The sequence below is a fragment of the Tiliqua scincoides genome, chromosome 9, assembly GCF_035046505.1.
Source record: "Tiliqua scincoides isolate rTilSci1 chromosome 9, rTilSci1.hap2, whole genome shotgun sequence".
Classification (NCBI taxonomy): domain Eukaryota; kingdom Metazoa; phylum Chordata; class Lepidosauria; order Squamata; family Scincidae; genus Tiliqua; species Tiliqua scincoides.
Window position 1 is genome coordinate 40597065 of NC_089829.1, and position 24998 is coordinate 40622062.

The window sequence follows — 24998 nt, forward strand, 5'->3', positions numbered from 1 at the left end:
TAGCCCATTTCTAAAATCAGCCTAAAAGAATGGATTAATCTTTCATAGATGCAAGCCAAGAACTGAAAGTTTTCAGACCTAGCTTTGAGGATCTCACAGGTCCCAAACACATACCTCTGCTGGATTGCAAGTATAACTAATACTCAGATTTTCTTATTTTTTTACGATAAACATGGATGGGCAATGTTTTTTATAATGTGGACTAAAAAAGCACTCCCACAAACACTTGATCAAAGCAGGCAGTTTTGAAGATCAGGAAAACAGTTGAAATTGGTGCTAGAAAAATGTAATTTTTCAAAGCATATTACAAAGTATTTAGACATGTAAGCATGACACATGGGCAGCCCAATCCTAACTTGCACTGGGACAGGCAGGCTGAAGGACCTGCGCTGTATCCAGTGCAAGTTTTGGGCTGTTCATGGGTCAGCCAGAGGCAGGGGGAGGCATAACTGCTGAATCCTGGCCCCACCTCCCACTCCCTGCACACATACCTGCCCTGGGAACGCCTGCCACCCACCCTCCCTCCGCCCCCAAACACCTCCCCTCCTGCTTACTCCCTGCCCTACCCACACACCACCCCAGACCCATGTACTGGCCAAGCTTTCCCAATGAAACTCACCCATCCCCGGGTCCCATGTTGGCACAGGGAGGCCAGCGTACATCTATGCACTGGCCTATCTCTCCCTATGTTGGTGTGTAAGTCCTTTACAGCACTTTTGCAGCAATGTTGGGCCAGCACAAGGGACTTGTGTTGGCCCAAAGTGCCTTTGGATTGTGCCCTAAGAGAAGAAAACACAATGTTAGATGAATTCTGGATCTCAGTGCCTCATTATTTGCCAGTGTTATTGGCAAACAAATATCTTCCCAAAGTGATTTTGCTTTGTAGAAGCTCATTTATAATCTGTTTTAAGTGTCTCTCCCAAAATAATTTGCCACCAGATTAACAGCACAATCCTGGCTGTGGCTTCCCAGAAGTGAGCTTCAATGGAACCAATGGGACTTACTCCCAGTTAAACATGTATAGGATTGCAGCCCGAATCTTTATTTGAACAATGCAGAATATGAACGTAGTAATAAAAAAATTGAAATTGTAGCAATTATTGCAGTGTTTGAAAGTTAAAACACACACACGCACGAACAACATATTCCTGGCAATAACAAAGCCGTTATACTCCCATTTGATTGAAAAAAAGTATTTGGTATTTTTTTCCTTTTTTCCCCACATACTGTCCCATATGCTGTCAATATTGCCATTAATGCTCCAACCCACATTTTCTCCATTAAAGGTGCTTTCTGAGACGCCAGTGTTTTGCATACTGGAGCCCAACTACCATTTTGCTATGGGTTCCAAGTCCTGTGTTCTTATTGAATAGTTTTACATTCACTACATCTGAGGTCATGTCATAGTCATGTCATAGATAAATAAATTGTACATTAGGATGTCCCTGAGTCTCTGTGGTGCCGCGATCACTATAGTACTGTTGGGATACCCCTGCTCCTGTCCTACTCCCACAAAAACTTAGTGTGGTCCCAACGTCCGAGAAGGGACTTTCATAATTGCTGTTCAACATTACAGTTTTTCCCCCCCTCCAAAATAGAAGGCAATTTTTTGGCCATTGGGGCAGTTCCAGAATAGCTTATCATAACGCTTTCTTGAGTGTTCTGACATTTCCAGCACAACAGACTATTGTGGCTATCTACAGGTTAAGCCTCATTATTCGCCCACCTTCAGTCCCAAGCACTCACCTGGAAGGCAAAAAAATGCACTATAGCAAATCAATTTAAAAAACAAAGTTTCTTTGCTCCAGTGATTTAAAAACAGCCTTGCTGACCTTTGTGATGTAAGGTAAGAGTTATTAACAAGACAATCCATCAATCACTCCTCCACTTCACTCAGCCCCTCCCTTCACCAATGCAAAGTGATCACCTTTCTTTCACCTGCTCAGGGGGAAGGGAGGAGTCCACTGGAGAGAGAAGGATTGATGGGTTGTCAGCCAGTTGCCCCCCCTCTCTCGCATTAAGGAGGCTGTTGTTAAAGGACAGTTCAGTTTTTTAAACTGATTTTAAAGGGATGCATTTTTCCCCTTCTCCAGGGATCAGCACATTCCTTCTCATTTGCAGGGGCCATTCGTGTTGAGTCAAATCCACATATAAAAAATCTGTGTATAAATAGGCTGGACCTGTATTGCAGTGTTTCTCAACCAGTGGTATGGGTACCACCGCTGGTACTTGAGGTAGTATCTGGTGGTACTCATGGGACTCCAGGACACTTGCCACCCAGCAGCGAGATTAGGAACGTGACAGTGATAGGAGGCTTGGCAGGCAGAGCTCAAAAAAGCCTCCTGTGTACCCTAAGCCTCTTATTTGTGTTGGTTGCATCGCTTCTGGTCTCCCAACCTCCCAATGATGTAATTGCCAGTTACTTCTGGTGGTGCTTTGAATAGGTGGGCCATGTGAAGTAGTACGGCAGAAAACAAATGCTGAGAAACACTGATCTATTGTATAGATAATTTTTGGTATCGTATGTTATCAAAATATGACTTTTGTAACAATTTTCATGTACATTTCATATTTAGAGAGAATTTATGTCCTCTATTCTATGCTTTTTGTTGCAATATCAGTCTCTAGATCAGGGGTGTCAAACTCATTTCACACAGAGGGCCGAAGTTAGCATTCAGGGTGCCTGTTGAGGGCCGGAAGTGACGTCATTAAGCAGACAGTGACATCATTAATCAGCTGATGGCCAGAAATCAGCACTTTGTTATCATATAGAAGCTTATTAACTGCAAATGGCAAGAGAGAAAATATGCAAATCTTGATTGTATTTCAAGATATGGGAAAGCCCAATTTTCATGTGGGTTGCTATTTCAGCAGTAACACCTTAGCACTGCTCAGCAGCTGACAGCCTGAGGGCCAGATAAAAAGCTGCCAAGGGCTGCATCCGGCCCTAGGGTCTTATGTTTGACACCCCTGCTCCAGATCTTGTGCCTCTTTTATTATAAAAGGATACAACACAAACAAACACACACAGAGAGTAAAATTAATATCATTCCTGTTTGCAAGGAATACCAGAAAAGAACAAAAAAAATGGGCCTCATAAAATGATATGTTAAGGCAAAGGGAGAGGTAAGAAGTGGCTTACTGCTGCCCAAGTCTGCTACAGCTCATTTGCTGTTATCATTTTCCTGTTAACCTTCAGGGACCCTCCTTTTATTTTAGCACAACTCATTAGGGTATAAAGTTTAATGATAAGCATTAAAAATCAAGAAGTTGGAGGCAATGGAAAATGAACAGTTTGCCACACGCATATTTCATGCATCTGTGATTCTGAATGTTGGAAGATTTATGGGAACACATAACAGTTTACAAGGGAAACAACATGTTTCATTGGACCATCAAAATCAGCATGCCACAGTGTTCCTCATCGCCTTGGATAGCAAAACTGGCAAGGAGAATGAAGCCCTCTCTTTTAGGAGTGACGGAGCACAGCCAGACACAGGGAGCCTCTTGCCCTTTTATCATTTCATTTCATATCTTGCTTTTCAATCTGACAGGGAAGAATAGCAATACTTCTTTTTCTTTTTGAAAGAACACAATGAGAGATCAAAATAGAAGCAGAACAATAGCAAATGCCAATTAGAACACATACATATGAGATCAATTAAAACATCTAAAATTTTTTCAAAGGACTGTGATATATGTATATATATATTTGTTTATAGATATATTTTTAAAGTCTTCACTTGGAGCCAAGAAGACATCAGCATGTTCCCCATGAAGTTGAGTACAGAACTGGGGATTTTGTGCCGCTCACTCTTTGGAAAGTCTAGGAAGCGTCATGAAGAGTGGGGCCAAGTGTTACTGGACATGGTCCAAGACACAAATAACACGAATACTCAGACACATGCAAAATCAACGGCGTATGCACTGGCTCAATGGAATGACATGAAATGAGGGAAATAGCTTTTATCTAATAGTATGTTCCCCATGAAGTTGAGTACAGAACTGGGGATTTTGTGCCGCTCACTCTTTGGAAAGTCTAGGAAGCGTCATGAAGAGTGGGGCCAAGTGTTACTGGACATGGTCCAAGACACAAGTAACACGAATACTCAGACACATGCAAAATCGACGGCGTATGCACTGGCTCAATGGAATGACATGAAATGAGGGAAATAGCTTTTATCGTGGGGATAAGAGTGGATAGAATGGTGTAGTGCTTCTGGAAAACCAGAATCACAGCAATAACAGTACAGGGGGGACCGTATCCACAGTTTTACTTAACCATGGATTGGATCCATACATGCTAGGGATTCCAGCTAGTTCCAGGACTGTGTTGTTAGGAACTTTGTCCTGCCAGGTGATGCCGAGAATGCGTCAGAGGCAGTGCATATAGAAAGCGTTCAGTTTCCTCTCCTGTTGTGAGCCGAGAGTCCATGACTCGCTGTAGTACAGAAGTGTACTCAGGACACAAGCTCCGTAGACCTGGATCTTGGTATGTTCCGTCAGCTTCTTGTTGGATCAGACTCTCTTTGTGAGTCTGGAAAACGTGGTAGCTGCTTTACCGATGCGTTTGTTTAGCTCGGTATCGAGAGAAAGAGTGTCGGAGATTGTTGAGCCAAGGTACATAAAGTCATGGACAACCTCCATGGCCGGATCCCAAAGGATCTCCTCTATGGAGAACTTGTGCAAGGAAAGCGCCCTACAGGTAGACCACAACTGCGATACAAGGACATCTGCAAGAGGGATCTGAAGGCCTTAGGAATGGACCTCAACAGGTGGGAAACCCTGGCCTCTGAGCAGCCCGCTTGGAGGCAGGCTGTGCAGCATGGCCTTTCCCAGTTTGAAGAGACACTTGGCCAACAGTCTGAGGCGAAGAGGCAAAGAAGGAAGGCCCATAGCCAGGGAGACAGACCAGGGACAGACTGCACTTACTCCCAGCGTGGAAGGGATTGTCACTCCTGAATTGGCCTTTTCAGCCGCACTAGACGCTGTGCCAGAACCACCATTCAGAGCACGATACCATAGCCTTTCGAGACTGAAGGTTGACAACATGACATGAACATGGTGGATTGGGTCCATGGGCCCCCATGTCAGTGGCCCATAGCCACTGCGGGTCTCAGATGGCTGAAAAGGCAACAAAACAAAACTGCGACTTCCAGTTTTATGACAAAATTCTGGGTTTTACCCAGGCTTCCCAATGCCACAAGGCATTTAAAACTTGTAAAACTGAAGTTTTTTTTGGCCTGGAGAATATTTGCTCAGTTTTGTTTTCATTCTGTGCCTCCCACCCACCCCCCCTTTTTTTTTTTTTTTTTTTTTTTTTTTTTGCATAAGAACCATCAGCTTATCAGTGAGACAGGCTTAGCTATCAAAGGAGGCACATGGAAGAAAAATGTGCCACCTAATTTTCATGCTAATTAAACCCTCATGGAGAAGATAAGAGGTCCTGTTCTGTGTGCAAAACATGGAATGCAAGGAAGAGTGTGATGCTCACATCCCGAGCCCTTCAGGCACTGCTCCAAGCAGTAAAGATGCATATTGTTCGGCCTCCAGAGCTTTGAGGTGGATGTCTCTTCAGTGGCATCCTGTGAATTTCTAAGAGGGCATGGAAAAGAAGAGCTAATCCTCTAATGTATGGCAATGCTTCAGGACACTCCATTATTAGGAGCAGGGCAAGCTAATTGAGAAGCTGCTGTTGGAACAGATGACAAGGTAAGTGGGTGTAACTGGGGGCTAATGGTTTCTACCAGAAACCGGTCAACCAGAGCTGTCAGCCAGAGAATTGAGAAAATCTGGGGAAGTGCTCTAGGCTGTTTCTGCTAAGAGAGCTGGCAGAAGCTAAAATATAAGGCTGGGGGGGGGGGAAGTCTTAATAATTATGAGCATAGTTCTCATTTAACTTTGTATATGGGTTCCCAAAAGGTGTTGGCAGTACTACCCAACACCCCGAAAATAAATCATTTTTGCTTGAAACTATTTCAGTTCCCTTGCAGGTGTGGCTAATAAGGAAAAAATAATGAGGAAGAATGACTACACTCACATTTAAACGGCGTAATACGGCACTACTATTTGTCAGTTGTGCCAAGTGGTTTGCAGCTTTTATTTTTCTGGCTGGAGAGAGCGATGCTGTGATTGTACAAGTCAGTGCCATAATATGCCTTTCATGAGGATTCAGTGGAGAAGGCCACTGAACTCTCTGGATGTGGCTGTCCACATTTGCTCATAGCCAGTGGCATAGCTAGAAGAGGCGCATAGGTCTAAATTTTGCAGGGAGCCTCACCGCGGTGTGCAAGCGGCTCTTCCCCCTCTCATTTGGAGCCATTCCAGGCAGTGGGAGCAAAACACATCTGAGCATAAGGCTGCTAGAAGGAACCATGGGAAATGTATTAGGCAAATTTAATTCTTGGGGGGGGGGAATAAGGGAGCCTCCTGTAATTTTCTGTGCATTGCTGAAGCCTTCTCTATGTTTGCCTGAATGGTTTAGCCGAGTGTTTTTCAACCAGAGGGGGTTAGTATCAGTACGGGGGCTTCACAGAACGGCAGAGGATGCGTGATGCCCCCTTCTCCTTAAGAATTTCCTCTTACCTCTTTCTGTCTCCCTCAAATCCACTGATTTTCAGGACCTTGTCAAGCAAGTGATAATTGTGTACATAAGAACATAAGAACAGCCCCACTGGATCAGGCCAAAGGCCCATCTAGTCCAGCTTCTTGTATCTCACAGTGGCCCACCAAATGCCCCAGGGAGCACACCAGATAACAAGATACCTGCATCTTGCTGCCCTCCCTTGCATTGGCATTCTGACATAACTCATTTCTAAAATCAGGAGGTTGCACATACACATCACGGCTTGTAACCCGTAATGAATTTTTCCTCCAGAAACTTGTCCAATCCCCTTTTAAAGGTGTCCAGGGCAGGTGCCGTCACCACATCCTGCAACAAGGAGTTCCACAGACTGACCACACGCCGAGTAAAGAAATATTTTCTTTTGTGTGTCCTAACTCTTCCAACACTCAATTTTAGTGTTGATTTAGTGTAGATTTAGTGTTGATTTCCCATCCCAGTTTATCTAATTTTTATACCATCCTTCCTTCAAGGAGCTCAGGGCAATGTTCATGGTTCCTTTCCTCCTTTGTTCCTCACAACAACCCTGTGAGGTGGGTGAAGTTGAGAAAGTGATTGGCACAAGGTCACCCAGGAAGCTTCATTTGCTGAGAGGGGATTTGAATCTGGATCTTCCAGGTCTAAGACCAACTTCAGAACTGCTACACCACCCTGGCTCTCTTTGCTGTTTTCGCTTTTCCTTCTCAAAACCAGGGACCATCAGGCAGGTAACTTCTGGTATATATATATACATGAGAGAGAGAGAGAGAGAGAGAGAGAGAGAGAGAGAGAGAGAGAGAGAGAGATCCGAGTGCTCTCTATAAATAAATAAATAAATAAATAAAAGAGAGATACATCCCCCAGCTAGCAGTTCTTTGTTGACTATGAGGCCTGTATATCTAGTGCATGCATAATGATTGCTTTTCCATGTTTTGTAATTGCAGGTAGATAATGATTGTTGAGTTGCAGATAATTGTCTTGACCTTTTGCATTCTCTCTCACAACTGCCTGCACCGAGTGAAGGCTATTACCCTCTGCAATAATGCCATGGATACTTCAAAGGTCACTTCATAAAGCACTATTGTGCAAAAGATGTTCATCATCTTTCTAATAAGGGCAACACATGGTCAGCTTTCAGCATAAATAAGAGCTCTCTCTTGAACTGGGGGTGCATGAATTGGATTCATTAATGGAAGGTTTATTTGTGTTGGAGAGGAGATGGCATGTGAGCAGATCCGGGCATACTAACCAAGGGTGTAAATGGTCTCATCCTACAGTAGGGGAAGCTGTAACCTATTTTGTCAAGTGCTTAGGATTTGTGTCACCAGATGGGCTCTAGAACACGCCCAAAAGCATGCAGACATGGGGAAGCACACATACATGCAGGAATTGTACACCTAGGTCAGAGGTTTCCAAACTAGAGACTGCTATGTCCTGAAAGAACCCTCCCCATCCTGACCATTACTTACCATTCCGCTGCATCACCGGCTTTCTTCCAACCTGATCTGGGCACAGGGATGCTCTGGGCAGTCTCTTCTATTGCCCAGCATCCCAGAAGGCTGTGCAGCAGGATGTCTGGGCAGACTTGACTCTGATCTTGACCCAGATCAGCTTGGAAGAAATGCGGTGGTGGAACAGTAAATGCTGTCATGGCGGGGGGAGGCTTTTTCCAAACCCTGGATCCAGCCCATGGACTGGGGTTTGGAGAGCCCTGACCTAGGCTAATGGCACACCTCTGTGGAGCCTGGTACGTGATGAGAGAGACAAAGATATGGGTGCATATACAGTAGTATTTATTGAGAAAATAATTGAGCAGTTAAAGGGAAGGAAAATAGTTCGTCCCTTGATCCCTGCCGCATACACCTCCATTTTGCTCCCACACCTGGAATGGCTCCAAAGGGGAAGAGGAGGGGCCTCTTGCACACTGTGGTAGGCTCTCTGCAAAACTTGGTACTTTGTACTCCCTCTAGCTACACTATTAGCGATGCGTGAAAAACAGGTCTCTCTCTCTCTCTCACACACACACACACACACACACACACACAAACTGAAAGAGCAAAAGGACTCTAGGAATGCATAGACTTTTAAAAAGAGGCAAACACTAAATGGTATCATCAATTTGATTATGTATATGGAGAAGAGGGTGAAGATTTATTTCTCTCCTGTGTCTGCTGTGCTGGCATCTCTGGAACGTTAAAGCAAGTGTGGAGAGGGAAGCTACAAGGCAAAGTCACTGATGGGCAGCCCAATCCTTTCCAGTGCTAGAGCCACTGGTGCAGAGGCAGATGTGGAGGGCACCAAACCCTTGCCCACATCTCCCAACATGACAACTGCCTCTTAAAGCTCTGCACACACATGAAGAACATGCTAGGAGAGTGGATAGGTGCCCCACTGGACACTGCCGTAGCAGCTGGGCCATCTGAGCACACTGACATGGGACCCTGTGCATCAGCCACATGCTGCAGGGAGGGTGACTGGCTAGGGTGAGCAGCTGACCAGGGGCCCCACATGTGAGCAAGGACCCCTGCTAGCTTCAGCCAGCTGTGCTGCCATAGTGCCTGCTGTAGGTGTTGTCGCCCCATGCCACAGTGAGACCGCACATGATTATGAGTGCGGGAAGGGAGAGAGACAAGAGCTGGGCAGACTCTTCCACCTCTCAGCTGGTGATCAACAGAAACAGTGACTTCTCATGTTTCTGTTCTCTCACAACAGCTTGTCAGCCACAATGGTCTCCCATCCAGATCACGACCAAGGTTACTCCCACTTAAGTTTCTTTGGGCAAGACACAGCTGAACCTCCAGACCACACCTCCCACCCCGTCCTGGTTAGGATTGTCTTGTAGAAGAAGTTTTTAAAAATCTATTTTCTGGAAGAGAAAAACTGAGTACCAAAAGAACAATAACCATAAATCCTATCACCAAGAGTATAGAACTCTTTGAAGAATAAAGGAAGCTCAGGATCAACAATGGCTATAAGAGGGGTGCAAATCATGGCTGGTGGCTCTCTAAGTGATTGATGTCAAGCTTCTGTGCTCCAGTACGAACTCTGTGATGGTAAATCTTTTGACTTTGATGGAGATGACATCTTAGATGGTGATGGCCATTCAACCATTTGAATAGATTGATGGTGACTTTGCGTTAGTGGTACATGACAGGTTTCCACATGGCGGGCTTCCACATTGGTGTACATGAATTCTTTATCTAAAGCTAGAGCATGTCTTTTTCCACAAAGGAACATTTTCTATAACTGTGCCTGATGAAGATCTTTCTAAAAGAAGAGGAGCGGGAAGTGAATGGAGACCCCTATTTCGTGTGCCAATAAGCACTTTTTAAAAATCGAAAGTCCTAAGCTTATGTTGAACTAGCAGTTAAAAACTGCAAGAACTAAACAGACCAGCAAGCACATCTGCTTAACTATAGGTTTTCATAAGTTAGTGGTGCAACCATGGGGTACACTTTGGTTAAGTTCCCCCTTTAACTGCCCAATGAAAATCTGTGTTGCATCCTCTTCCTCCTGTTTAACGTTGTTGAATTGGTTCCCCTTGTGTCGTGTCATTCATGTGTTGTGAGTTTCCCAGTCAAGCAGAACCTGATGTCACAACATGGGGTGGGAGGAAGCAATCCTTCACACTACAGGAAGAGAAGCCAAATTTGACATGGTTATGCCACTTTCAGAGGCAGCCCAAGATCATGCATTACTAGAAAAAAAAATTAAAATAAAATACAAATAAAAAAATAAAGCCTTGTTCATGATATGTTGGCTACAACATTGGGGTCATCTCTACCACTTGTTGGCAACCTTCAGTCTCGGAAGACCATGGTATCGCGCTCTGGATGGTGGTTCTGGCACAGCGTCTAGTGTGGCTGAAAAGGCCGATTCGGGAGTGACAATCCCTTCCACACTGGGAGCAAGTGTAGTCTGTCCCTGGTCTGTCTCCCTGGCTGTGGGCCTTCCTTCTTTGCCTCTTTGCCTCAGACTGTTGGCAAAGTGTCTCTTCAAACTGGGAAAGGCCATGCTGCACAGCCTGCCTCCAAGTGGGCTGCTCAGAGGCCAGGGTTTCCCACCTGTTGAGGTCCACTCCTAGGGCCTTCAGATCCCTCTTGCAGATGTCCTTGTATCGCAGCTGTTGTCTACCTGTAGGGCGCTTTCCTTGCACGAGTTCTCCATAGAGGAGATCCTTTGGGATCCGGCCATCATCCATTCTCACGACATGACCGAGCCAATGCAGGCGTCTCTGTTTCAGCAGTGCATATATGCTAGGGATTCCAGCTCGTTCCAGGACTGTGTTGTTTGGAACTTTGTCCTGCCAGGTGATGCCGAGGATGCATCTAAACAGGTAGCTAAAATTTCTTCTACACTTCCATAGGAAAGTCTGTATCTGAGATTCATTTTATAGAATCATACATACATACATAGAATTTTATGTATGCATAAACCATACATATTTTGTACCTGCAGAAAATGGAACATGTGAAAAACTGTGGCCAGATATACACTAAGAAGCAGTGGTATCACTAGGGGGATGCGGACCACACTGGATGACACACTCTGGAGGGTGGGGGGGGGGTGATACCACTACTGGCCAAAATTTGGAAAATCTTGCTACTTTCTTATAATACCATCATGCTATATATCATTTGATGCGTAATTTAATGTTGAATGCAATAAAATCAAACCATGCAGAAATATCTGTATTTTATTAAAAGTCATAGGCAAATAATCAGAAAAAGGAAAACACAAATGCCTTATGTAACAAAAAGTGGATTCAGTGGAACTGTTTGTTCTGATAGCTCATGAGGTGTTATTATGACACAGCAGGGAACTAATAAGGTGTTTGTATGGGTCAGCAATTTTATTCTGTATTGTCTGGTATTGGAGGAGGTCCACCATGAGGGTAACACAATGAGCTCTCATACCAGGTGATGCAAATCTAGTGGTGCTTCTGCTAACAATAGCTGCACCAGGATACACAGTTGTATCCCTGCACAGCCGTGGCTCAGGTGAGAAAAATCACCCAGAAAGCAATTGATAGTCCTGCTGTTGATAGCCAGATGGAGAATCTTGCCCTACTTGCATTTTTATTTTTAAGCTGGCTTGTCATTGTGTAAGACAAAGTAATATTTCAGTGCCTGCTGTTAATATGCTCCTGGAGTTGTATGTGTTGTGATGGACTGTTGTGCATATGAAACTAATAATTATTCAGAGCATCTTCCTTATGTAGGAGCAGGACTGGAAGTTAGACATGGAGTAGTTAGTCTTTGAAATTACCATCATGTCATGGAGAGAATGGATCCCAGTGTTACCCATTTATACTTCAAATTATTCAACTAATTATGCTCCTTGTGTGTCTTGTTCCCGGCAAGAAGGATGCAACGCAGACAAGACTGAACACTAACAAGTTGTTCCTTTATTCTAGGCCTGTATTACGGCTTTTGCTCCCAATCCCTTTTCTTTTTTCTCCCCTCTATTCTGCCTCTTTCCGATTACAGCTGCAATCTAACCAGTCAAATCTGAAGCCCTTAAGCTGTTTAATGGTTTAATGGTTTCTGCTATCCAAGGCAAGGGTGAGAGCTAACATCAAGGACCTAAGAAGATACCTCATTGCTCTGGCCAAAACAGACCAGATGAGTCACTTGTAAAGATAAGAGTGTATTAAGAAACCATTAAACACAAAAAGAGTAACGGTAAAAACAGGAAAAAAAAAACACCAGATGCTTGCAATTTGATTTAAAAAACCAGTCTTTATATTACAGGCACAATGAAAACACAATGGAAGGCATAGTTCTTTCTAGGCAGGACTATGCCTAGTTACTTGTGTTAAGGCATCCTCCTGCCTAGAAAGATTCTCACTTAAATGCAGTTCCCTTGTTCACCTCCAGGGAGCTGGGGAAGTGCTCAGCAATGGACTGGCAACCATTGTTCCAAGCTGGAAAGCATGTGCCTAGAGTCAAATGAGTTAGCTCTTTAGAAGATAATCCCCTGAGCCTAAGCCCATACTGTTCTGATCGGTGGTTCAACTGAGAACACCCCAAATCAGTACCCCTGTACTTCACATTTGGTGATGAGGTCCTCTCCCTCTTCAGAGTTCCTGAAACAGCTTGTCCACTTTCCCAAAATGAGACTGAGGAGACTGAAGGCTTCACATTCTCCCCATTGGAAATCAAGAGCTTTTCACAGCAGTGTCTGATCAGGGCCATCCTGTCCATGAGATCAGCTTCAGTCCTCCTCACCCTCCTGCTTCCAGGCTTCCAAGAGGAAGATGGAAATGGCGCAGAAGGCAGATAGAAGAGTGGCGAGCTAGAGTGTCAGAGATGCTCCTCTCTCTTCTACGTGCTCTGGGGAGTGTTGAATGGGAGAAGAGGCAGTTGATGCACAGCCACGAAAGTGGTAACATTTGGTACCAGGAAGTTGTAGCTCAGTATCATCTATGACAGCAGACATTTCTCACAATAGAAGGAATGATGCCAATATAAGAAACACACACCTTGTGCTCCAAACCACTGTGTGGATAGAGGTGGAAGGAAAGGCTGTAACATTTCAGGATGGGTGACCAGAAGCACAGGCTGTGCAGCATGGCCTCTTCCAGTTTGAAGGGACACTTGGCCAACAGACTGAGGCAAAGAGGCAAAGAAGGAAGGCCCACAGCCAGGGAGACAGACCAGGGACAGACTGCACTTGCTCCCGGTGTGGAAGGGATTGTCACTCCCGAATCGGCCTTTTCAGCCACACTAGACGCTGTGCCAGAACCACCATTCAGAGCGTGATACCAGAGTCTTTCGAGACTGAAGGTTGCCAACATATGATCAGAAGCAGCCCATAAGATGCCAGTAGTCTAGGGCGCAAGACTTCCCTCCAGACTATAATAAGGGCAATTCAGACACAAAGCTTTCTCTAATGTAGGACACGTCACAATGCATTTTAATTTGGCACGCCGCTTAATTAAATGATCAAGCAATTCCTTTTGTTCTTCTCAGACACAAAGTAAGACTCTATGAAGAATGCCAGAGAGCTTCCATGTCACTTTAATCTGTCACTCAACCTGGCTTTGTACCGCTCCCAAACTAATACTTTTCCCCTAACTTTTATCAAACCAAGGAACCAGTTGTGGGTTTTTTCCCCTTTCCCCAGCCTAAAACTGCCATGTTTTCCCTGGGTTGCATCTGATACCAAAATTAACACTACAAAGAGCACTGCTGTCCTAGAGTGCCCCTTTTATCATTCTAAGCAGCTACCTTCAGGCAAAACATTTAACCTTGGGAAATGCGAAAGGAATTGTGGGAAGCCCAAAATCTTTGAAAACCACAAGCCACTTGCAGAATCCACTATGTAGCCTTAGCAAAAAGAAAGACAACAAGGCCTTTTCATTTGATGTTTATCAATTCTACCCACTGCACTTAAAATTGAAAGGTATGCCAGTTCTTAGCTATAAACAATGACTGCTCTTTTTCTTTTTTTCCCTTCTCCTCCCTTAAAGCAACCCAGCAATGAAAATTCACCTGTATCCCACTGGGAATACTGTGAAGAGGAAAACCTTAAATATGTTAAGTGTTTAATGTAGTCTTACAAATGATCTTTATCCATTAGTCTGACAGTTTTATAGCAAAATGATCAAACTTCATGTCCACGACCTTCGTATGTAAAAATAGCCACTGCCGGAGCACAAGGGTCAAAAATGTCTCAATTATAAGCCATTATTTGTCATCCTGCTGTATTCTGAACTACAAAAATACATCTTGGGTTGATATACTGTTTTTCTGCCTGAGAAAAATCAACAACATCCCTCCAGGACAATAACTTAGAGCAGAAGTGACCAGACTTTTTGGCAGGAGGGCCACATCATCTCTCTGACACTGTGTTGGGGGCCAGGAAAAAAAAGAGTTAATTTACATTTCAAATTTGAATAAATTTACATAAATGAATACATTAAAGATGGAACTTATATGAATGAAGGTCTTGCAATAGCTCATGGCCTATAAAACCTTGCACAAAGCAAGGCTGGCCTTTCCTTTGCTGCCACTGCTGCATCACAGATGTGAAACAAGCAGTGGAGGGAGCCCTTGTCTCACCGCTCACATGAGAGATCAAACAGTTGGCCATCACGCTGAGAGCAGTTGCGTTGGGCCAGTGTGGGCTCCAGCAAGTCTCTGGAGGACCAAAGCTCATTGGAGACTGGGGGCTCCTCGGATTGGGAGTCCCCAAGGACCGCAAGTGGCTGGCCGGGGTTTGGGCACCCCTGACTTAGAGTAACGCATGTTTTCATAAAATCTTTTGGCTGAAATTATGTCACCAGGCATTCCTGTAGGTGTAAGTCGCACAGCCAGCCTAGCCCCGCCCCTGTTGGTGACACACCAATGCCCTCCCTGTGATCTGCCATTTCTCTGCAGTAACAAATGTTGGACATAGGGCAAGATCCTCCCCTCGTACATATAGGAACACTTGGGGCCTAACTGTTGAACAGGGCTTGCATTATTGTCTTGGAGAACTCTGTAATTGAGCAAGGAAAGATGTCTATTGAACAGGACGAGGGAGTAGCTTGGCCAGTGCATACTCCTTCCCTGTCAGCTTTACTCCCATCGCTGCCAGTTTCCTTTGCCTGTCAGCAGGTAGCCTTTCAAATCTCGTATAAGCGGAGCTGAGCGGTTCCCACATGGTCAGCAGAATGCGCAGCTCAGTTCTTAGCCGCTTTAATGCTTGAAAGAATTTGAAGAATGTTTTAATCTGAATTATGTACCATGCAAATCCAAGAATGTGTCAACCACAAATCAACACTGGCTTTGTTTCAGTTCTCCAATTTCTACGAGCTACTGTGACTTACTTTCAATTCACATTTTAATCAGAGCATTAATTATAGTGGAAAATTGCCTACACATTAGGTGTTCCTGGCAGCAGCTGGCCTTAAGGAGAATATTCTCCAAGCAGGTAAATGACTGTGGGAGGTTCAATTATAGGTGTCCTCTAACTTTCACAGATTTAAATCTCAGAAGTCAGGAGGTCTTTCTGCTTAGCTCTTGCCACCTGTTCAGTAATGCTTTTTTTCCAGTTCCATCTCCATTGGTGGCACATGCTGGCTCAATCAAGCACCTAAATGTACTTTCCTTTTTTTTGCCTCCCCTCCTGTGAGAAGCGGAGTATTGCAGCTAACCTCTGTCACCTTATCAAAACTACCTTATTACCAAGTTTGGGATGTGAACAGATTAAAATGGAGGCTTTCGGTGCAGAAATGCCAAGATTTCTATACTGGAGTTCTATACTGGAGTTCTATACTGGAGTTTGGAGGGGGAAAAAAGTTGAGAAAACTTCAAACAATTGTAGCAACTGTTACCCTGCACATGCCCAATCTCGTCTGATCTTGGAAGCTAAGCAGGGTCAGGCCTGGTTAGTACTTGGATGGGAGACCGCCTGGGAATACTGGGTGCTGTAGGCTTATAACATAGTCTTTCGAGACTGAAGGTTGCCAACCAGTAGTCGATTCAGCTGGCACTCTGAGCCATGGGCTTGGCATCTGAGGATGCTCAACTCTACAGATGCCAAGCCTGCACATAAGGAGGGTCCAATATATTTGGTATCTCATTCAGAGTATTTAGTAAGGGTACCACTTTATCTGCATGCTCTTCCATAAATCTTAAGGTGAAACCCAGTCCTTCATCCATTCATGTCTTCCACCAGACCCAGATCAGCAGAACTTCGCCAAGGATGCTATCTCATGTTGTAGGATAAAGGTGCTGCCTCTCCTGCTGCGTTACACACACACACACACACACACACTGCCATAAAGCTCTTTTTGTCACACAACTATTGATACAGCCAGCTCTGTTTCCACCTCGCTGTGAAAGGAAGAGCCTGGAATCTAGACTGGATCAGCAGCTCCCAAGGCCGGAAAACACAGCCCTCCACCAACATGTAAGTGCATTTGTCTTGTGCTATCAAGTGCTCACAGCGGTTCCTGAGGATTATCTTGTTATAACCCTGCAGGGTAAGTATTATTATCTTACCATTGCAACTGAGTCTAAGAGGAAATGTGTTGCCTAAGGCCACCCAATGAGCTCATCACAGAAAGAGATTCAAACTGGGGAAATCCCCAATTTACAGCTCAGTTTCTTAGCCACGATTCCCATCTTTGTGTTGGATTTAATTGCAAGCCACCAATTTTGGCAGAAAAGCAAAGTACACATACAATCAATCAAGGACTGAATCTTTCTTAGATCTTGAATCACATGATCCCCCTCCTCTTCTTTAGCCTGTCTGCATACATCAGAAGGACTTGACTCAATCAGAGCTCCAGCATTTGCAGATGGGGTTTAAAGAAGGGTGATTGTCATGTATCCTTTAGAAACATAGGAAGCTGTCTTATACCGAGTGAGACCATTGGTGCATCTAGTTCAATGTTATCCTGACTCTCTGCCAGAAGATCTCCAAAGTGTTCTTTTTGGGGGGGGGGGGGCTTTCCCAGTCCTACTTCAAAATAGCAAAGATTAAACCTCAGATTTTATGCATACAAACATAGCTACAGTCCATCTCCTAAGGCGCCCCTGGAGATTTTTGATGGTCTTAGCACATATTGCAGCTTTCCCAGAATTTCCTTAAGTGTGGCCTGAATGGGGAGTTCAGTTGCAGCAGGTTTTTTACTTGAGTTACAAGGGATTGAACCTGAGACATTCTGCCAGCAAAACATATGCACCATTGCTGAGTTACTCCCTTCCCCTGTAGCCCAGGGAGAGGGGCAAAGAGGTAACCCCATAATTATTATTAACATTATTAACAGTATTTATATACCGCTTTTCAACTAAAAGTTCACAAAGCGGTTTACAGAGAAAAATCAAATAACTAAATGGCTCCCTGTCCCAAAAGGGCTCACAATCTAAAAAGATGCAAATGAATACCAGCAGACAGCCACTAGAACAGACACTGCTGGGGTGAGGTGGGCCAGTTACTCTCCCCCTGCTAAAAAAAAGGAGCACCCACTTGAAAAAGTGCCTCTTACCCAATTAGCAGGGGTTACCATAACCTTTATGAGTCCCAGTATGATGGATGGAAAACTGAGGCTAGTCAAAGTTTGCATCCCTCTTTTTAATCCAGATCTCAAAGCGTATCTTAATAGAAAGGTATTGTGACATTTCCGAAAGATGTTCAGGCTTTGGTGATTCTCCAAGGGGAGGATAATGGCATTATCAGAACCAACACACAGCCACAGCACTCCTTGCTAATGCATATGTGCCTTATGGCTGGGGAGGTCTCACTGTGGCACCGATGTGAATCAATACCAGCTTCTGGCATATTTTAAGTTGTTTTGGCGCACTTGTCCAGTTCAGCTGTTAATTGCCATCTGTTTAGCTATGTTCACTTCATTTCATTTCATCCAGTTGTCCACGGAGCTCAAGATACATGTCACAGTGTTCATCACACCTGCATGTACAAATCTGGTTACTTAGCATTTCCTTACAAGAGTCCTGTTCAGGCCCTGAGATTGCAATCATTTACAAAGCTTAGGGATGATTGCATTTCCCTAGAGATGACCATCAGCCTTTTAAATAACTTCCCCCACAGTGGCATAGCTAGAGGGGTTGCAAAGTACTAAGTTTTGCAGGGAGCCTCACTGCAGTGTGCAAGCGGCCCCTCCCCCCTCAGACCCATTTCAGGCTAGCAAAATGGAGGCTTTTGGTGAGGTTGCCTGCAAAACTTAGGCTTTGCACCCCCTCTAGCTATGCCACTGGCTCCCCTAATGCCCAGTCATGTCATTTAGTGTTCCTGTCTCTTTAAGTGTCTTGGAATGGACCTCAAGTGACATTTGTAGAACTATGTGTATGTTAAAGCATTTCATAGGTTTTATTTTGACATTATCCTTGCAACGACCCTGTTAAGCTATGCAATATCCCCATGTTACAGATGGGAAGACTGAGGCTGAGAGGGAAGGGTTTGCCTAGTTCACGGCAGAGGGGAAGTCCGGGCAGACGCGACTGCCCAGAGCATCTCTGTCCCCTGACTGAGATGAAAGTCACGTGGCACTGCGGCAGAACAGAAAGGTTTGCTCATGGGGCAGACAGGTTAGTTCAAATCCTAGATCCTGCCCCCGGGCCGGGGTTTGGAAGACCCTAGTCTAGGACAAGGCTGCCTATCTAAACCACCTTGAACAACACTGGAGGTGAAATCTGAGAAAGACCGTTAGCGCTGTGCGCGTTATCGGCCATTGCTCCGCCCCACCTCGTGTGGGCAGGCTGAGAAGGCAGGCTCCCATTGGTCCGCGCAGTTTGGCGCGGTGGGGGCCGAGCTCACGTGGGCGATTCCCGCCCGCAGGAGCTCACTCAGGGGTGCAGCAGCAACCCCACCCGCCCTCCCTTTGCACAGTCTGAGATTAGCTGGTCGCTCTCGCAGGGCCGGGTAGGAATTTTTTGCTGGCACCTTGATTGGCCGTAGGTGTCAGTTTTTTCGCCTACCCCAGACTGCTGTAGTGGGAGGTGTGGTTTTGATAGGTTCCCTTTCCTCGGTCACTTGGCGTGATGCGTGCGGGGCGGGGTAGGTAGGGCAACTTGGTGTCCATCCAGGGCAGTAAGGTCAAGGGGGGGAGCCAGAACCGCCCACATGATGCCTAGCCGGCTCGAAGAGGTAGGCTGGCAAACCCCCCTGACTGGTCTGGCTACGCTTGCATGGTTTGCCCAGCGAGCCAGCTGGCCAGCTCCCCTGCCCCCTTTGGGGGGTGACGTAGACAGGCTATATCCAGTTGATCGACTGGTGGCAGCCCGAGTCAGTTGGTTTGCTCTTGAGCCCCGGGGGAGGTAGATGGCTAGGTCCGTTTCCCCCAATTTTAGGCCCCCGCACGCCGGGGGGCTAGCCCCCTGGCCCCATCTAGCCCTGCTGCTGTTTATGTTGTTGTTGTTAATAAAGTGGCCCTAGTTCAATCCAAGAAACCTCAGCCTGGCGTCTTATTTAGAGGGTCAGGGGTAATGAGAAAGGCAGTACATCCAGAAACAAATTAAATCATCACCTCTTCAGCTTGTCTTGTTTCTTCTTATCAGTGTTGTAAGTTGGGAAACATATTCTTTTATATTTCAGGCAGGCCACTCTTCTCCTTCCCTTTGCCTTTCCCAAAGCTTTTGCTTTCCCATATGAAATAGCTGTACCTCTGTCTTATTAACTGCGTCCACAGCACAGCTCCCAGGAACACAAGGCCATCCCTGCGTTCTGCCTTTGGATCTACGATACATGCTTGTTCTGTCAGTAGCTCATTATGTGTGTCACTGATAGCTCGTTTGGCTCTGAGCCATATGGCAACCTGACAAGCTGTGCTGCAGTTTGGCAGTTCACATCCCAGGCCCAGCTGTCAGTCTCTCTTATCCTCCATTTCCGAAAAAATCAGCTGGTTCTGGCAAGAGATCATAAACAAAGGCTAAGCAGTAACTGTGCATCCTTTTTTAGCCACTGCTGCAATGGAAGCATCATTGCGCTTCATCATTTTCAATTCTTCTGGCAATGCCGTCTCATGGATGGGGAAATTGGAGCGTTACTTCTTTTCTCTATCTGATGTCTCAAAACTGCATGAATTTGGCTTTCCACATCTTCATCCTCTTGCAATTAAGTCATAACGCAGTGCTGGAAGGCAAATAAGGGGGGGGGAGCTTTCTCACTATATATGTGGGCATATGCTCTGTCTATTATGAACATGCACCACAGATGCTTTCTAAGGCCTCTGGCTGTTAGCTCACTGAAAAGGGAATTGGGAGGGCTTTCCTCTTATGTTGGCTAACATCCTATGGCTTTTCAGTTTACGTCAAACATGATGGGCATCAGGAGAAAAGTGATATGTGATGATGAAGGCCAAGATGTAGAGATATGGAGGGAGGAATAAGCACATGTACACCAGCTGGAGAATGAGGCTCTGTGGCTATACAACACCTCTCTACAGGGCCAGCCCAAGTCCTCCTGGTTCCTGAAGCAGCATGTCAGATGCTACCTCTTCCTCACCTGTGACATGCTAGCCTCTCTTTCCCCAGCTCCCTGACTTTGAAAAGGAAGAGGCGGATGGAGCAGGAAGGGGAGTGTGGAGAAGAAGTGAGTGTTGGGAGAGAAAGTGTAGAGGGTGGTGATCCAGAGTGTCAGAAATTATCTAGCCCACAACGTTCCTCTCCTCCACAGTTCCTGCCTCCTGCAGCCCGGAGGGGAGTGGTGGAAGAGGTGACTCCATGACTTTATGAGCCTCTGTTGCGGGTAGCTTTCGCAGCAAGCAGCTGGCTGGCAGCAGAGTCTGCCTACCTCTCAAGGCCAGAGCGTAGACACTACCGGGAACAAAGACGACACACGGCAGATGTCCTCCACCAAACGTCCCTTTACTATGTACAATATATACAGCAAACAGTTCAGATAGCACACAATTCACGGATCACACTGACGTAGCCTTCGGCACCAAATCCACCTCGCTTCTCCCACGATCCAGCTTGCCCTGGCCGGAGTATATACTTGCTACAGCCGATCAGAGTGAGCTAGAAAGTGCTGAGTCACTCTGATGGCACATGGGGTGACACACCAGGTGACTGCCTCTGCCTGGTGTTGCATCAGCCTTTCCCATGATGCTCTGCTTAGTCAGGCCAAGGCTTCAGGGCCTGATACTATCCAGCCTGCAAATTACCTGCAGGCCTGGGGATGATCCCTTAACAGTCCCAGTATGATGGATGGGAAACTGAGGCTAGTCAAAACCTGCACCTCTCCTTTTAATCCAAACCCCAAAGCCTAATAGAAAAATGGATGGGCACTTCCTGACAATCTGGCATTGTCAGGCACCACCACACTCAGACCTCATGGATGGGCCAACCCTGTTGCTCTGTCAGCATCAGATGAGTTTACTGCTGACATCTGCTGTTTGAGGCTGCGATCCTGTCCACACTTTCCTGGGAGTACGTCTCATTGAACACAGTGGGACTTACTTCTGAGTAGACATACATAGGCTTGGTGCTGCCAATCTCTGCTGCTTTCATTTTGAATTATTTTAAGTTGACGTGTTTTATTTTATAACTCATCTTGAGAGGTTTTAAAGCAAAAAAAAAAGTGGGATAAAAATATTTTAAATAGCAAAAAGCATTCACATACAAATAAAGGTGAAATTCAGTGGCAACTCTCTCAGGGATCTGCCCCAAAACATTGTCCTTTGGAAAAATCCATTTGCTTCCTTCAGAAATACTCAGGGAACAGACATTTTACTCAGGGAGGAGCTTTCAAACGTATTGCCGACTTCCACTTTCTTCAGGGGCCAACTGAAAATGCAGTGCCATCATTGTGTGTCCAACATAATTAATAATAGTAGTAGTAGTAGTAGTAGTAGTAGTAGTAGTAGTAGTAGTAGTACAGTTATTTCTATACCGCCTTTCTTGGTCCTCAGATTTCTCCTCGGACTTTATTCAAGGCGGTTTACATAGGCAGGCTGTTCTAAATCCCCATAGGGATTTTTACAATTTGAAAGAAGGTTCTATCTTTCAAGAAACCACAACATTCAGATGTTTCTTTCTTGATCTGGCCGCACATTCTAGCCTCCATCCTCCCACGCTCAGAGCAGATGGAATAACTCGGCTCAGCTTGTCAGCTGCTTCAAGGTCGCACAGTGCCGGTGGCCTCGAACTGGCAAACTGCGGATGTTATCTTCAGGCAAATGGAGGCTCTACCCTCTAGACCAGACCTCCTGCCCTCCTGATAAGAGATCAAACTTCATTAGCAGCAATGAAGGTTCACTCAGCAGTAAGTCCCAGTGTGTTCAATGGGGCTTAGTCCCAGGTAAGTACAGAGAATTCCAGACATACAGTTCCCTGTGTGATGCGGTCATATGACACGGCACAGAACAATGGGCACTGCCAACCTTTGTATTCTAGCATTGTAACAGCTGCTTCTGATTTTTCTTGCTCCTGGAAAACACATCTATGCAACTATTACTATTCACACACACACACACAAAATCAATGCAATAAAAAATTAGACATTTGTCTTTCGTGATCTTTGTTTTGGTTGCAGGGTAAGTTGCTTGCTTTGGAAGAAGTGAATGTAATATTTATGCAACTGAGCCAAGTGGAATGTTGAAGTGCAAGCTTCCAAGTAACTCAACCTCTGAAGCTATTCTTGGAATAAGTTGCTTTGGTTTGGTCTTTGTTTCAGGCTAATTTCAAGGTTATGCAGACCTTGAAATGGTGGTGACTGACAATATTTGAATTCCATCTTTGCATTGTCTGAAGGAGTCAGATTTCCAGGGGTTCTCTACCATTCTCTATCATGCCAGAACCTTTCTGAAGCCCATGGATTTTTCCCTTTGTTTACTGGCTCTTTTATTCACAAAACCTGGTTAGACTTGTGGGGGGTGACTGAAGAGAGATGAATGGGTTCCAATCAGAGTGGCCTTACACATCTATGCAATCAAATGATCAACTACACTGCCTAGCAGGCAACATAACAGATCATAGACTCTTAGAAGTGTTAACATTGTCTTAGAAATTACTTCGTGGCACTGAGGCTATGTAGATTTTGTGCCTAGGGTTGGTCGACACTGTGGAAAAATATACATGAGAGATTCTTTGTATGTGTAGGGGCCCATGGGAAAATGCATGCAAATTGATCTTTGCTTTTCCTTAGGAAAAATGAAGTTAATACTCCATAGAAAATGATGGTGCTGGTTCTGTTTTTTCAGCCCCGCCTATTCAATGGAACAAAGTCTGCACTGGCAGAGATAAAGCATGAAATGGCACATTATGCAGGAAGTACAGGGAGGAAGCTTTGCTTGAGGCTCAACCTAGCTGAACTATAATGCCAGCTCTGCCTATCCTGCAAAGTCAAAGATAAATTTAAGGAATACAGGTGTGCATCTCTTAACAACCATTCGCTTAAAGACGGACCGCATATACGACGGTGGTCAAAGCACAACAAAGATGCTCTTAATCGTGTCTCCCATAACCTGCCGCAGAGTGTCTGTTTACACACCAGAGAGGATCTTAATGCAAAGAAGAGGCAATCTATCTCCAGGAGCCTGGGCAGTCATTGAGTATCTAGCAGGGAGTGTCTGTTTACACAACAAAAGCAACAGATTGGACTGAATGTTCACTTAATGACCTAATTGCATAACAACAGGGATAGGAGAACGTATCCCTTTTGTTAAGTGGTGAACACCACACACCTGTACACATCTACGTTAGAGTGGATGGAAGTGGACCTTGCAGGCTACATGTCTTCTCTTCAGAGGAACACGTACATACAGAAAGAGAGACAGAACAAGCATGTGTGATGCAATGATGAGGCAGATTCATACTCAACTTGACAGCTGTATTCAGCTTAATTGGCTCAGAGGACAAAGTCATTGCATTCCATTAATGAACTCTGCCAATGGCCCAAAATGCTATTTGCACACATATCTATTTTCCAGTTGCTTAGCTGATGGAACATACCAAGATCCAGGTCTACAGAGCTTGCGTCCTGAGTACACTTCTGTACTGCAGCAAGTCATGGACTCTTCGCTCACAACAGGAGAGGAAACTGAGCGCTTTCCACTTGCGCTGCCTCCGACGCATCCTCGGCATCACCTGGCAGGACAAAGTTCCAAACAACACAGTCCTGGAACGAACTGGAATCCCTAGCATGTATTCATTGCTGAAACAGAGACGCCTGCGTTGGCTCAGTCATGTCGTGAGAATGGATGATGGCCGGATCCCAAAGGATCTCCTCTATGGAGAACTCGTGCAAGGAAAGCGCCCTACAGGTAGACCACAGCTGCGATACAAGGACATCTGCAAGAGGGATCTGAAGGCCTTAGGGATGGACCTGAACAAGTGGGAAACCCTGAGCGGCCCGCTTGGAGGCAGGCTGTGCAGCATGGCCTTTCCCAGTTTGAAGAGACACTTGGCCAACAGTCTGAGGCTAAGAGGCAAAGAAGGAAGGCCCATAGCCAGGGAGACAGACCAGGGACAGACTGCACTTGCTCCCAGTGTGGAAGAGATTGTCACTCCCGGATTGGCCTTTTCAGCCACACTAGACGCTGTGCCAGAACCACCTTTCAGAGCGCGGTACCATAGTCTTTCGAGACTGAAGGTTGCCAATGCAAATACTTGCTGGGGAGAGTGACAAATAAAATAAATGAATGGCACATTGAAGGAACCTTTGCCAAGCGCTAGTGCTTCAGACAGCAGATGTGAATTCTGAGCTTTAGACTTCCTGTTGCCGTTCATCAATCTGTCCTGAAACATACCGTCTTCCACCACGGTAGTTTGACTTTGGGGATACATGCGACAGATAAAATAGTTCACATTGCAGTTCTCTGGAATGGGACAAGGTGTCCCATCTCAAATGGGAGCTTTATTATTTGTACTTCTAAATCTTCACCTGGACTGCACAGGTAAGGATATTTGGAGAATAGGCTCAGAAAGTGAGTCAGACCTTGGAA

The 24998-nt window shown here is 45.4% G+C and overlaps 1 pseudogene; it reads left to right on the plus strand.

Annotated features, from left to right (window-relative positions):
- Nucleotides 1-15905: 15905 nt before the first annotated feature.
- On the plus strand, nucleotides 15906-16025 carry LOC136660770 (5S ribosomal RNA; annotated as a pseudogene).
- Nucleotides 16026-24998: the final 8973 nt, after the last annotated feature.